This window comes from Octopus bimaculoides, chromosome 11, assembly GCF_046866305.1.
Source record: "Octopus bimaculoides isolate indiv1 chromosome 11, ASM4686630v1, whole genome shotgun sequence".
Classification (NCBI taxonomy): domain Eukaryota; kingdom Metazoa; phylum Mollusca; class Cephalopoda; order Octopoda; family Octopodidae; genus Octopus; species Octopus bimaculoides.
The window spans coordinates 32,618,088-32,626,105 of record NC_142938.1 but is presented as its reverse complement, the minus strand read 5'-3'; the positions used below and the strand labels follow the sequence as shown (position 1 = coordinate 32,626,105).

At 36.5% G+C, this 8,018-nt stretch overlaps 1 pseudogene; it reads left to right on the top strand.

The window, feature by feature from the left end:
- Nucleotides 1-6,407: 6,407 nt before the first annotated feature.
- On the top strand, nucleotides 6,408-7,180 carry LOC149133230 (protein GVQW3-like; annotated as a pseudogene).
- Nucleotides 7,181-8,018: the final 838 nt, after the last annotated feature.

Below are 8,018 nucleotides of genomic sequence, written 5' to 3'. Positions count from 1 at the left end.
ATCTTTGAAGTGTGGGGTCACGCATTGTGCTGGTGAAACATCACTCCTTTGCAATTCACTAAAGTGGGTCTTTTCTTCTTCAAAGCTTGGTTCATGCACTCTAATTGCTGACAGTAGACTTGAGCATTGATTGTTGCATTAGGTGGTAACAATTCAAAGTGAATTACTCCTTTGCAGTCCCACCAGATAGAGAGAAGAACTTTTTTCCCTTGAAGTTCCCTTCTTGGTTGTGGCTGAGCTTTTTCCCTTTTACCAAGCCACTGTTTACGATATCTAACATTTCGATAGAAGATCCATTTTTCGTCACCACTCACAAGTCTATCCAAAAAGGGTGAAATGAGTTCGCGAGAATGGAGAGAAGAGCAGATGTCAACTAGGGAATTGCAGTTGCTTTCAGACAATTCATGAGGCACCCATTTTCCAAGTTTAGGAACCTTTCCAATTTATTGAAGATGATGAACAGTTGCATGGTTTGAACTAAGCTTTATTGCCAATTCTTCAGCTGATAATGCAGGATTTTCCTCAAGTAATGGCTCAAGGAGCTTATCATCAAACTCAGCTGGACGTCCTGTTCGATCTTCTTCTTCAAGGCTGAAATCTCCACTTCTGAATTTTGCAAACCATCTTCTGCAAGTTCTTCCATTCAAGCATTCTTTCCCATAAACTGAGGGTATCTTTCAAGTCGCTTCGGCTGCAGAGTTTCCTTTTTTGTACTCATAAAGCATTATGTACCTTAAATGCTCTTTGAATACTTCCATGTTAGAAAGGGTTTTAATCAAAGAAATTTTTAATTCTATTATTCTGTAAAATAATATTTAATTAATTTAAATGTACACAAATGCATAAAAATAATTTTTAATTCCATTAGCCATTTTAAAATGCTATTAAATTTCATTCAATGTTAAAAAAAGGTAAAATCAGACAGAACTTATGGGATGACCTGATAATTAATATACTCTCTAACTTACTTATCCTCACATTTACTTCTCTACCCATCAAGTTTAAACCCCTTGAGCACTACTAAGTGTAATCTATACAGAGAACGTTTGATTCTCGTCCATGACTTGTATATATATATATATATATATATATATATATATATATATATATATATACACATACATATATATACATAGATGTATATACATATATATTCAAATTTTATGTAGGCATTGTGAGGCTTATAGCCTGTAGAACTCAATATACAAGTCAGTGCAAACGTTCTGAGTGTCTGTGCATAAATTTGCTTTGATGATGTTTGTTTAAGATCTGTATAAAAAATATGCCCTGACAGTCAGTTGTTTGACATGTAAAGACCACTGGAATAAAGTACCTTTCTTGAAAACAAAGGAGGCATCAGGAAAGATATCTAGCTACAGAAAACTGTGTCAAGAAGTCTTGTCCAATGCATACCTGCATACAAAAAGCAAAACAATGATTGAGATAATATTATACAAGAGGAGCCAGCCCTTGTGTGGTTTCTCAATTTGCTAGAATCTGTGGCCAAACCTCTCACAAATCACACTATCACCTTAAAAAATAAAAGATGCATTGATACTACAAGATACATTAAGCCTGAAAACCGAAATGAAAGGAAAGTCATGGCTGTAATATTTTGATTACATTGGTGACCCTGACGTTGGAATATTAGATTCCGAAATATTTTTCAAAAAAAAAAAATTCAAGAGAGAACAAAATACAAGTGTCCAACATACCAGTTTTTAAAAAAAATGATGTTATAATTGTTTGTAGAGTGTACAGGATATGTATGTTCATTGTAGCACCATCGTGTAGTGGTTAAATATGTCTTACTTCCATTTTCAACATGTTGGATGACTTTCTCCTCCCAAGAATGACCTTGTGGTCTTGCACACATTTGCACTGGTGCCATTTGCTTCACTTTGACTGGAGTTTTCCTGCTCAGCATTGTTTTTTGTGCTGAAGAACAAACTTCTCACAGCATTTCTCATTGCTTCATCGTGTCGGACATGGCAATTGCTGCTGTTATTTCTCTTCCTCAGCCGTGTGAAGGACACCTTTAGACATATTGGCCACTTCAGTCTTCATTGAACTTTAAAGACTGGAACATTTCCTTGCCTGTGCATTGTATTGCATTTCTATTGTCTGGTTTTCTTTTTTGCACTTTTCTTTGCATATCACTTTCTTTTTCAGCACCTTACTTATGTATGTACATATTTTTGAATATTGTATATATTATATGTTAACTTGTTTCAATGTTCATACACACATACACCACATTCTATAATTTTAGTTGCTTTATCACTACTTATGTCCTAGCAGCCAACATCCTCTGCAAGTGACCGACCGCTCTTACTGACTTAAAACACTTTGACTCTTGCATCCTGCAATTTCCATTTTCCTGGACAGTTGTCATCACGTTTGCATGTCAGATATTCTGTGTCTCAGCACTTTGCTCTAATTTTTGCCTTTTCATGTATATTTTGGGTTGTCAAACCTCCTAGCGTATTCTACAGTCCTGTACATTGCCTCAGCTTTGCACCGGCTGGCACATCTTGCACACTGCCTCAGCTTTGCACCAGCTGGTAAATCCTGCACACTGCCTTAGCCTTGCATTACATACATCCATACAGATTCTGCACATTCCTTTGCATGCCTTATTTTCAACTTCTACATGGACTGAATTTATACTGTACATTATTTGCATGTTTTCTTATCGCATTTTCAATTGCTTTTTGTTACATTTTCTATATTCCTCATGCTTGTGTGCTTGTATTCGCATACGCATTAATTCACTGGTATGCTTCCCAATTCTGTGGTCTACTATCCAACACCTCTTTTTGCACACTCAGTCTGTGATGCACAGCTTTTAGTTCAAGGTTTTTTGCATCAGACACTGCAAACGGTGTTATCCATCACACTGCTGTTGCATATATTTGCACTTTCCATTTTCAGCACCTGTATTTTTTAATGCAACTTTTGCTGGTACATCCATACATTCCTGGTTTCCTTGATTTGTACTTTTGGCTGCCAGTTTTAACTTTCTGCCACTCAGAGACCACTCTGCTCAACAAGTTGGGACAGATATTTTTCTTCCCAGTGATGACAGAAAGTAGGTTTTTACATATTCTTCCTTTCCTTCACCTTTTGTGCCATTGCCTTACTCTGCTCTGCTACAAATTCTAAAAGTTACCGACAATGGTCTCGGAGGGGGATGATGTAGCCTTAGCAGGGCAGTCGAATTACTTCGTCCCAGCATAGCAGCACACTGGTGCTGCGTTCCACCGCTCTTTAAAAGCTAACGGTAAAGGAATACACATGACGACTTCTGCCCAGAGTAATAGTGTGCACTTTTCAAAGGCATTTTATCCAGTCACTGTCTAAATGTTAGAATTTTAACATCTGGTCCCCTTTCGTCGCTGCTTTGCTTTATCCCATTCAGATGTAGACACTAATCTATTGACAAGCTTGTGGCTCATCTAGCTCGACACACTGTGGGATTTCTACCTCGCCTCACTACCACTTCAAAACTTATTGGATATTTTAGATTTGCAGCCAAATACCAGAGCTAACTACCTTGATGTGTAGTAAGGAATTAATTCATGCCACCTACACACTATTGTCTTGTACACTTATCTCTGTTGTGCCTGCTACTTCATGTGTGAGCAAGGAATAAATTATGTTTGATAAACAAAAGCATTACCTTCTGATTTTCATCATTACCTTTATGTAAAACATGCATTTATACATTTTAAACCTTCTTACATGCACACATCTAAATATACTTCCTAAACTGGTAAAGCCCAACTTTTAATTTACCTCTTGTTACAACAGGCTTGTTCAATCAGGGCGGATCTAGAGCTACACTGTTACTATAAATATGCAACACACACACACACAGACACACACACACACATCTGTTTGGTGAGAATGTTGCTGAAATCAATAGAACATACTTAAAACTTATAGTTCGTTTTATCATGTGTCATATATTTGATGTCCCATATCTTATCTTTTTTGTCTAATCTATTTAACCTTTGAACTTCATAAAACCTAACTACAATCTATGTCACATAACAGCAAATAACAATAAAGGCTCATAAATTGATAGTAATGTTTGACCTGCTAGAAATAGTAAACAACTCTCCCTCAAGTCACACCCTACCATTTTAAAACAAGCAATACTAACAGAATTAAATAGTCTGGTGAAAAAATGGTAGACCATCTACCCTATCAGAGCTGAACTGAGTTAAACAACAACAATAACATTTCCAGTGATATTATGTGTAGATGTGTTTCAAAAAAATATCTTGCACTCTGATCAAATTTTCACCTATCATCTTAAGTATTAAGTTTTATGATTTTAGTAAGTGATGTACAAAAGTAATTTGCTCAGGACAAATTATTGTAACTACATACAAAATAAGAAAACACTTTTCTGCTAAAACAGCAGAACAGTGAAAGCAGGAGCTGTTGATCAGAATATAAAGAAAGTAAGTAAAGTTTGTAATGGCAGACACATAGTAAAAGATTATGTTCAATATCTTTTGTGTAATAAATGGTATCATGCTAACTGTTACAGATGAAATATGTTGTCATCAGTTCCCCCATTAACACAGGAGATGACAACATAGTATCATTAGGGATGAAAAATTGTACTCTAGGAATAATTATACAGATGTGTAATTAGATAGAATGTGCTAGGACTAAAACGACCAAAATATATAAGGACTGAACAGCACTATAGTTGACGGTATGTACTGGACATTGTTATAGTTAATCTTAATTTTACTAGGCAATACTAATAGATGATCCTAATGAGCTGGACAATACTATACTTAATCTTAATGGACTGAATAACAATATAGTTGATTTAAATGAACTGGACAACAGTATAGCTGTTTTTAATGTGCTTATACTTTAGTTGAACTTATTGAACTGGACAACTGCATAGTTGATCCTAATGGCCTGGACAATGATATAGTTCATCCTAATTGGCTGGATAATTCTTTAGTAAATCTTAATTGACTGGACAATACTATAATTGATTGTAAATGATTTGGCAACACTAGAGTTGATCTTAATATACTAGACAACAGTACTGTTGACCCTTATTGACTAGGTCATTTTCAATGTGACTGTTTTGTCCAGACACCCAACACAGTACTCTACAAAATATATCAGATGTCACCACACTTTATTATACATCATTACATTCTTTCAAAATTTTACTTTTTTTCCATTTCAGAATCATTAGAGTGATGCAGAAATTGTGTTGCAGCATTTAGTTTTGTCATTTCACATTCTGAATTCAAGTCCTGATTGGGTTAACTTTTCTCTCAGCCTCTAGAGGATTATAAAATATGGGACCAGTCATGTACAAGGCTCCATATAACTGACTTTATACATGCTCCTGAATCTCTGGTTTTGCTTTTGTTCTGGTTGTTGTCAATGATGTTGTTCATGGTGTTTGTTATTATTGCTGTTAATTATGTCATTCAGTGTTACTCATATAGTAAGTGAATGTAGCATGCTGGTACAGAAAGAATATATGAAAAGACATGACAATCTAGGGAGAACAATATATAGAAAGCTAGGATTTGAACATACTGATAAATGTTATGAACATGAACCTAGTAACGTACTAGAAAGTAAGAAATACAAGATCTTGTGGGACTTTAACATTCAGACTAACAGAGTAATAGAAGCTAGAAGGCCTGATTTGGTAATAGTAGATAAAAATAGAAATTGCTAGATAATTGACTTTACAGCCCCAAATGATGAAAAAATTAATATGAGATATATAGAAAAAATAGCAAAGTACCAGGACCCAGCTATTGAATTACAGAAACTATGGAAAGTGTGGGTAAAATGTATCCCAGTAGTTATAGGTACATTGGGAACTATCCCTAAAGATCTGAACAGATGGATAGAGGAGATAGGCATAAAACTCAGTTTACTATAACTCCAGAAAACAGTGTTGTTAGGAACAGCTAGGATATGTAGGATATATAGGATACATTCCTGGCATCTAAGACTACTTGTAGCCTGATGTTAGGATTCTTTTCTTTTCCAAAAGTCTAGTCTGTTAAGTGTATAGGAAATAATAATAATAAAAATAATGATGATGATGATGATAATAATAATAATAATAACAATAATAATAATAATAATAATGATGATAATAATAATGGTTTCAAATTTTGCCACAAGGACAGCAATTTGGGGGAGGAGATGAGTCAGTTATATTGAGCCAGTGTTCAACTGGTACTTATGAGGGATGTTCATTAAAGATTTCCCCTGACCCACTTCCAGTTATTGCAGGAAATGTATAATTATACATGTGTCTACATGTCACATTGTAAATTGCAGCATTCCACTAGTATTCATTTGTTTTCATGGCTGCTAAAGTGGACTATGGTGTTATAATGGAGGCAGTTGAATGCAGATCAGTGATCAGGTTCTTATACTTGAAAGGTCATACACCAGAAGAGACTTTTGATAAGATGAAAGAAGTTTATGGTGACAATGCACCATCATATGACATAGTCAAGCCCTGGCATCGCCAGTTCAAATGTGGTCGGACATCAGTGGAAACTGCTCCTATTCCTGGACAACCACATTCCGCCATTGATGATGACACAATCCATAAAGTGGAAGCTGCTATTTTGGAGGATCACTGCATAACTATTTGGCAACTAACCCAAGAAGTGAAGATAAGTGTAGGGTCCGTGGAAAAAAAATCATTCACAACTATTTGCACATGTGGAAGTTGTCTGCATGATGGATTTCCTGGATGCTCACACTTTTTCAGAAGCAGGAATGAGTCAATTGCTCCCAGGCACTTTTGGTAATGTGTCAAGAAAATGAGGACTTTTTCAGCAGACGTATCACACAAGATGAAACATGTGATCCTGAGACTAATGTCCAGTTGAAGCAATGGAAGCATGATAACTCACCACCTCCAAAGAAGGCTTGTGTCCAATGCTCAGCAGGCAAGGTGATGCTCACAGTCTTTTGGGACCAGCGCAGAGTAGAGATAATGGATTTTCTGGTAAAGGGCACTACAATTAATGGGGCATATTATGCTTCTCTGCAGCAGAAATTGCAGGAAGCCATGAGAGCAGAGAGGCCAAAGGAGTTCACCTCCTCCAAGACAGTCCACAATGCGCATGTTGCCCAGATGAAAGCACACTCCTGAAATCCTCCCTCATCCTCCTTACTATCCTGACTTTGCACCATCTGACTTCTACCCCTTTCCAACTATAAAGTCTGTTTTGAAGGAGAAGCACTTTTCAGATGATGATGAACTTATTTCCAAGGTAAAGTCTTGGCTCCAGATGCAACCTACCAACTTCTATATATGGGGTCTTCACAGCTGCATGAAGTGATGAGAGAAGTATGTTACCATTGGTGGTGGCTATGTAGAGAAAGACTTATAATTATGCCAAGATTCATTTATCTCAGTCCTTGGTAAGTGGATTAGGGGAAATCTTTAATGAACACCCTTGCATTTTATTGACCTTGAAAAGATGAAAAGTAAGGCCAACCTTAGCAGAATTTGAACTCAGAACGTAGCAATGGGTGAAATACCACTAAGCATTTCATCCAGTGCACTAACGATTCTGCCAGCTCGCTGCCTTAATAATAATGATAATAATAATTTTGACCAAAAGGGGAAAAAAAAACTTAAGACAATACAAAGACAAAAGACAGTGGGGTTTTTTTGCCTTCATGTGTAAGCGATAAAACAATAACAATTAACAAGAAATTTAATAACAACTAAATTCTCCAAACGAGACACAGGGTACTACTCAGGGGCAACCAACGACCCCTATCAATCCTGGATTACCCTGACTGCCAAGGGCATCTTCCTCTGCTGTCATTGGCAGTCAGGGTAAACTCTATCCTACAGACTCCAGCTTAGAGTAGGTCACTCATGTAGGCCAACCTCACCACATTCACCAACATTTCAACAAATATACTGGGTAAGATGGAACAGTACCTCCCTCTCAACCCTCATCTTCCTTTTTCAAGTG